Source organism: Epargyreus clarus, unplaced genomic scaffold (assembly GCF_041222505.1).
Source record: "Epargyreus clarus isolate Ecla_fem2 unplaced genomic scaffold, WU_Ecla_fem_2.2 ptg000034l, whole genome shotgun sequence".
NCBI classification, from domain to species: domain Eukaryota; kingdom Metazoa; phylum Arthropoda; class Insecta; order Lepidoptera; family Hesperiidae; genus Epargyreus; species Epargyreus clarus.
Window position 1 is genome coordinate 319,809 of NW_027332239.1, and position 7,899 is coordinate 327,707.

Sequence of the window (7,899 nt, forward strand, 5' to 3'; positions counted from 1 at the left end):
CTTTCACTGACTTCGTCGGACTCCGGTTTTTTATATAAACCACAGTATTTACTGCTCTTGCTCAAATTCGGTTCAATTTATAATATACTTCTGACTTCTGAAATGAAATTAAATGAAATGTTTATTTAATAATGATAACATTCGTTTTAAACTTCTCGCATTTACAATAATAGTTCTGTTAGCTGTTTCAACCACAACAATTTGTTTAGGGGTATATAGCATCGCCTTCTGATGTAGAATTCCATTTGTTGATAAGAAAATATTGAAAGCTCTATTACAAAATTTCGTTCATCCATCTGATCTCATACCTACATTTGTTCGACTTGCTAGTTCCCATTTCAACACTTTATATTTTTGAAATTTCGTAAATACTCACTCTTATATTTGAGAAAATAAACATGTGTCATTCGTGAATAATAGTCGATAAATAATAACATGTACCTTGAACCGTTGAGTGAAGTAGCTTCCATGGGACCACATGAATCTGTATGTACGATCTCCAGTATATCGTTCGTTCGCGTTCAGAGGTTTGGAAATGGTTTCTTACTAGTCGTCATATCCGTCGTAATGTTCACATCATCAAGCCCGGTCATAATATTCTTATATTCCGGATTAATATGGGCTAGTCTTCTATGCCAATATTTATTTGACATTGTCAAATATCATATCGGTGATTTGACAAATTGTTTAAATTTATATATACCATGTACGTTGTGGCCAGTTGCGATGATGTTATCCATAGAGTTACTAATAGTGCAACCGTTTTTCAAGAAATTAACAGTAAATCCTTTTTCAATAAGTTTACTCACTGCTAACAAATTCATACTAAAATTATTAGTCTGCATTTGTCTTTTGCATTCAACTGTAGTTATTTTTAGAATTATTATTTGCAGAGTATATTAATAATACATATTTTCAGCTAGACTATATTTTTATTCACTTCTATTTAAAACTTAACTCACCGTACAATATAATTTTATATATAGCTATTATAGATTACAAATAATTTATATTAAAAAGGTTTCTTATAATAGTTTCCACGTTTTTTCCGGGTAGGTATTACCACAAAATAAAAACTAACAGAAGTCAATCTTCATACAAAGTGGGCTGGAGTAACGCACACATAGACACCACTTACCGACTAGTTATCTCGGGGGGACTCGACTCGACTCGTCAGTTCATTTTTACACGCATTTGTAACTGTTTTGTGCAAGCAATGGAGCAAAAAAATACCCTAATTGTGCAATGGACGGTTGTTTAAATTCAACATTAAACTGTGGATTTTCGTTTTTTTTATAGCTATCAATTATCAAGCCACTAGGAGCTGATATTTTTGGTGATCATGGCAAGAATATGTTATAAAGTGGCTATCTAAGCTCGATTTATATAACAGTTTCCTATTTCGAATCACTTGAAATGAATATAACTAAATTTTTGTAATATTGCGTTGAAATGTTAGGTACCTAATATTACGTAAGTTGAAAACATGATTTTTTGTTCGTATATATATTGGTTTGTCTTTAATGCCATTTGGTAGGTTTAGGTCTAAAACGGATAGGGCAAAAGGAATTGTGTAATTAGGGTAATCCTTTTAGAAGTTATTAGGGATTTTCCATTGTGAACATTGTAAATTTTTATATGTAAGCTTATTTTCATAGACATTTATTTATGCGCAATAAGGCCGAAATTTGCCTAAACACTTGTTTCCTTGGAAACAAACTTATTATTATTTTATAATACGGTGACAGTTGCTTTACCTCACGACAGTTATTGTATTTTGTGTATGTTGCCGTTAGATTGTAGAATACGTTAGCATACACATTAACTAGGCAGTCTTAAGATTAGCTAGAAAATATGCAGATTAACTATGTAGTTAAAATTTGAAACATCTTTTCAGACTTGTTCTTAGGACTAAAACACATGCCTTTTTACGACACGACGACGTAGTGTGATACATAGCGACATCGTGCCGCAAAGCGATATTGTTTCGTGAAAATATACAAAGTTTGTCGTAAATTCATGACACGACGACGCATCATAGCATGCATGGGTCGACGTCAAGGGGTAAAAATTGATACAATCTTCGTTTTGTACTTTAGGTAATGGACAAGCTAATCTGCGTTTTAACTGATTTAGGCACATTAGCCGTAACATCTAGTTTTCTTCTTATGACATTTGTCAGAAATTCGGAATGTTTTTGATATTATATAACTTTTTAGGGTTCCATACCCAAAGAGTAAAAACGGAACCCTATTTCTAAGCTGTCCGTTTGTCTGTCTGACATAGAGCTCTATTTCTGGATCCTTAATAGATAGAAACTTAAATTTTTTTACGGCATATTTATAATGGTGGCCGCTTTAACAACAAGTAATAAAAGTAAAAAGAAAAACTTTCAAATAAAGGAGAGTTGCCATACAAAGACCTTCTTTTTCTTTATGAAGAGGAGGAAACCTTCAAAAGGTACTCAACGACGTGGGAGTGACGCCGGGTTATGTGGGACTTTAGCCGCACTAAAATCCTTCGGTGGCCGTCCTCAACGTTTGTCGGAGAACTCCGGGATCTCCGACTGAACGCAACCGAAGTCCTCTAAGCGCGATGCCTCGATCGAGCTCTGCGTTGGGAGAACAGTTTTCGCTCCTCCTAAACTATCCGGTGTTTTTTTTTTTTTTTATAATGTAAGAGTAGCAGACGAGCATGCAGTCCACCTGATGGTAAGTGGCTACTGCCGCCCATGGACATCTGTAATCAACCCCAGATAAGATAAAATATTCCTACCTGAGGTCGGCCACGGATGCGCCGCTACCCCTGAGGACTAAGCTGAAACGCCTCGGAAAAGTCTGTCTCCCTTACCACACCCTTCAACCGGAACACAGCAACTCCTAACACTGCTGTTATTAGGTAGAAATAGGTGTGGCGTTGGTGCCACCGGAGTCGAACCACAAAGGGTTCTATCACCTTCAAACACTTTGTTCACGACGGTATGCGACTACACATACCGCCGTCCTTCCCGCGGACACTTATTGGACGGTTCGAGCTCCCTCTTGCCACTCCCAACTCCGGAAGCCCCCTTTTAGTCGCTTTTTACGACAGGCACGGGATATCGAAGCCCTTTTTTAGTCCAGGAACTACAGGGACAAATATATAAGGACCTGCTATTTTTTGGCGTTTTTCATTTTATCTATTGAACCGTAATAGATGTTACAGTTGAAATGTTCACAATGCATTATATGGCTGCTATAATATCAATTAGTAAAAATAAAAATAAAATAAACAAATGTTTTTGTGGTACGGAACCCTCAGTGTACGAGTTCGATTCGCACTTCACCCATTATTTGAATTGAATTTAAATTGAAGTTGGAATTGAAAACGTCTTTTGTCTCGAGAATAAAAACAATTGACGTCGCCTATAATAGTAGGGGAGCCCAAGACGGGATTTCGAGAGTGACTCGAACGCGGCAGATTAAGATATGGGAGATACCTTACATCCTATAGAGTATCTTAAACTATCCATTTGGGGGGTTCAACCAGGGAAGTCCATCAGACTATTAATAAAAAAATGTATTATCTATAGTAGCTTAATTACATTCTGAAAACAATAAATTTATAATCTGATGATTTGAGGGCGGCGTTAGGGAGTAATAAGGTTGCAAAAAAATCTATACCTGGACATACTCGAGTGCGGTAATTTTTTTAATATAAAGGAAATAATGCTAGAAAATATGCACTATCTGATAGCGCCATTTATTAGCTTGGATCCCTGGAAAGTAATGGTGTATAACAAACTAAAGGAAAAGGCAAATTTTATGGAAAATACATTATTCTTCATACATTCTCATTCTATTTTTTTTTCAAATCGTCAGTATAGAAAACCCCTCCACTAAATCGTCAGATGAAGGGTTATGATAAGTAAAACATCAGTTGGAATTTCCTGTATAATAATCTTATCCTGTATAATAATCTTCGAAGAGTCACTGACAGTCTTTCGAATCGAATCGTCAGTTTTTCGAATGGGCGACTCATCTGAGGTAGCTTCATATCCCCTTTGAAAATCTAATGCGCTGGTTACTTTTTTTTCCATTTTTACCTCTCGTATGACTATCCCAAACCAGCAGATAAACATATTTCCGGCATCAGAGATATATACTCTATCACTAACCTGCCGCGCCTTGAGTATGTCTGACTCTGCTTTTAACATCTTTCGAATCATCTAGACACTATTCCCACGGTGAATCGAAAAATATCACACAACCTTTTCTTCACTCTAACGTGTAATCTACACAATCGTATAGGACCTATCGGCGCTCGAGTTTCTACCCATTTAACATCATCGGCTCCCCTACTACTCTTACATTTCGCGGACAGAAACACAGATTCATTAACGGCAAATGTAACTTTGTCATCCTATATAACTTATATAGGATACAAAGTTATTTAATGTAGTTGGTGTATCTAGATAACTGGACAGAAATTGCAAAATATTTTAGTTTTCCCATGAGTTATATACTAAACACTAATTGTATTCTCAATTTCAACCTTCTATGTCTGCTAGAAGTGCCTTAAAGTTTTGATGATCGGTCAGTCAGTCAGTGAGTGAGTGACAAAATTACGAACTTTGACTACTTGTAATTCTTAAACTACTGGTTCAAATTTAATGAAATTTGAAATATACCGTGTCTACACAATGCTTGCTTGGCTCCTGAAAATTCAAGCTTCTAGCTTCATATGCAACGAAGTTACAGGGGGTCGAAAATGGGCCGAATTGCTTCGAGAAAAGTATGCTACGGCCGTGCCGCTTTTTTTGGCTTTGGCTCGACTTGGCGGAGGCACTGCCGTGCCTCCAGATTTGCGTCATCTGACACCTGAAAACCATATGTAGTGTTTCAATCATTCAGTAGGATAATATATTTATGGTTTCAATTGACTATAATAGGTACTAACTTATTTTAACAGCAATGATTAATTACTAATTCAGGAAATGTTGCACAATATTACCTATGGCTGAGGTTAATGGATAAACCATTACGTAGCATAAAAATTCACGATGACATGTTTTAATTTGTGATATATTGTGCAATATTGCTCATAATGATCATATATTACTCATAGGCGCAATACAGAAATATGTGACTTACGCTCTTAAATAATAATAAGTAAGCATAGTTTAACTTTAATATTGGTGAAATAGTGGTCGTAAAGGACTTCTAATAAATAAGTAGTTTAATTTTACCCAAATAAGAGAGGTGTTTAGTGCTGGTTTATTCTGGTTTAAAATGTTTGGTTAGACATTTGTTCGAGGCAATCTATGTGAGTCAAACGTACGGAAGTATCTGTCCTAGCAGAAGTACAATCTCAATCCTCGTTGTGGTTAATTACAGATATCACTTAGTTTACAATTTGGTAAACAGCAAGCTCGTTTGCAATTTCTATTTTCAAAACGTTGTACTAAGCCGCCCTCAATAGGTACTTGATATGTGTAATAAAGATTATTAGATTAGATTACAATTACGCGGATGATAGGTACAACTTAAATAAAGTTAATCTTATGAATATATCCAAGCTCTGCATCAAAAGTTATTAACGAAATGCAAATAATAAAGAATGCATAAAAATATAGGAACACATAGCGCCATCTATCTAACGGAACCTACACTAACAGATCTAAGCGCGGAACATAATATTGCAAATATTGTGGGCAGTGCCAGTACGTTAATATTATAATTGCAAAATACTCAGCGCTTACGTAAATAATGTCGACTAATATAAAGCCACGTTGAATAATACACGTCATACAGAAAATAACTGTTTACCAACGTCACCGCAATATAAAATGTTATGCAAAATTATGATATTATTACGATAAACCCGGTAGATGCAAATATACAATAGAAATCGCTAATTATATAATATAATATTTATGCAACATATAGGCAATATTAAAACACTCACTGGGTACAGGCCAATTGGGTATTCATGCGCGGAGCTCACATATTCGTTATTGCATAGTAACGCGAATTGTTTTCAGTTTAGATAATTTTACTATCTAATAATTACTTAAATTTACATAACACGAGAAAATGAACAGAAGATACCGAAATCTACAGATTTAAAGTGCGTAGATAACTACTAAACAAACAAAAAAGAGGACGGTAGTAAAAAAAATGTACATATATTGCACAGGCGTAGATGGTTGGTAATTGATCGCTATATAATCTCAATGAAGCATAAGATATTAAATTGCTATTCCATACACTTATAAATAATAAAAAAAAAAAAATCACTTTTTGCTTATCTTAATCTTAACTATTATCACATAGTTCGAAAATTGATATTTGTTGCAAACCTTGTTAAACTTCGAATTTATTACTCCATCGTAAATCAATATTCAAAAGTAGCGTCATCTAGCGGACACTATTATAAGCTGAACGTGCAAAGTATTGCAAGTTACATAACGCCCTACGGACCTACACTAACATGTAAAATTGCCGCGTTTATATTTACGTCATCACCGTTCTACCGTTAGCCGCGTAATATGAAATATTATGCAAAGGTTGATAAGGACACGTGGCCGGCATGTGGCGTCGGGAAATGCCTGAGGAAACGAGCGCCGCTTTCCGCGGGAAACCCGGTATTCTACTATTATCGGCAATCATGTAAAATAAATATTTCCAACCTACATACCAGCGTTTGGGTGAAAATACCCTGCTTTGTTGTCAGGCAATATGTATTAATTATAGTAAAAAAAATTGATTAATATTTATTGCTGTTATTTCTTTATTCTCGGTGTCGTGTAAATGATTTCTTTTAATATTGTACAATAGAAATGTTTAACTAATGAAACATGTTTTAAAGTGTAGAAATAGCAAACGAGAATGGTGTCTCATTTGCCGCTGCCACCCATAGAAATTTATAATCAACCTCAGTTAGGATTGTAGCTTACCTAATCTGAACTAAGTTATTACGCGTTGATAGCATTTATCATAGCTTACGGACCAAAACAAAACAGTGCTTTATATTACTGTTATTAGGCAGAAATAGGTGTGATGGTATCAGGTTAGTTGAACCACCTACTATTAATCCATAACACCTAACCGTGCTTATTTACATAATTTGCACTCTGGGAGGCGTTAAAATAGAACATAATAATATTCCTGTTGTAGTACCAATTATAGGTAATATATTATTTTTGACGTTTTCCTGAAGTGATGACTGCTGTAGCCCATTTTTCCCTAAAATTAGGTCTCATGAGCAAGCAGTCCGAGTGACGTGCGTTAAGTTGTACTGTAACATTGCATTCATAAAATAAATAGGCGAATAGTACATTGACTTAGAAGTGACTGGACTTAACGCTATCCATATAATATGTTGTACTTCCTGAAAAAAAAGAAGACACTAATAATCATACCTTGGTGTTTAAACACCCACAATAACAGTATACAACAATGCATATTATTACTAAATATATAAAATGAGAGAGCTTCCTCTGTTGATTGCTTTGCGGTTATCGGTTGCGATATCAACAACAGAAAATCAGATTTTACGGCAATTCAATTAAAAATAATCTATACTCAAAACGATTGACAGAAATTTATTGAAAAATGCCTCCTGAGAGCTAACACTACGAATTTTGCAATACGCCTTAAGTTCGGAGAAGTGCAAGTTCAAATCTTGACAAATTTGCCGTATCCCATTATTAATATAACTTTAATACATCCCGTTCTTGATCTTAAATTTTAATACATCCCATAGAAAAATGTGGTTATTTTTTTTAGTTACGTAGCTATTGCACCACTGTTAAATGGTATTTTAAATGTATTGGAGGATTACGTCAAACATTGATAAGTTCTGGACGATTTACCACGATATCGTCCAGTACCTAACGACTAGCACCCGTTATTAATG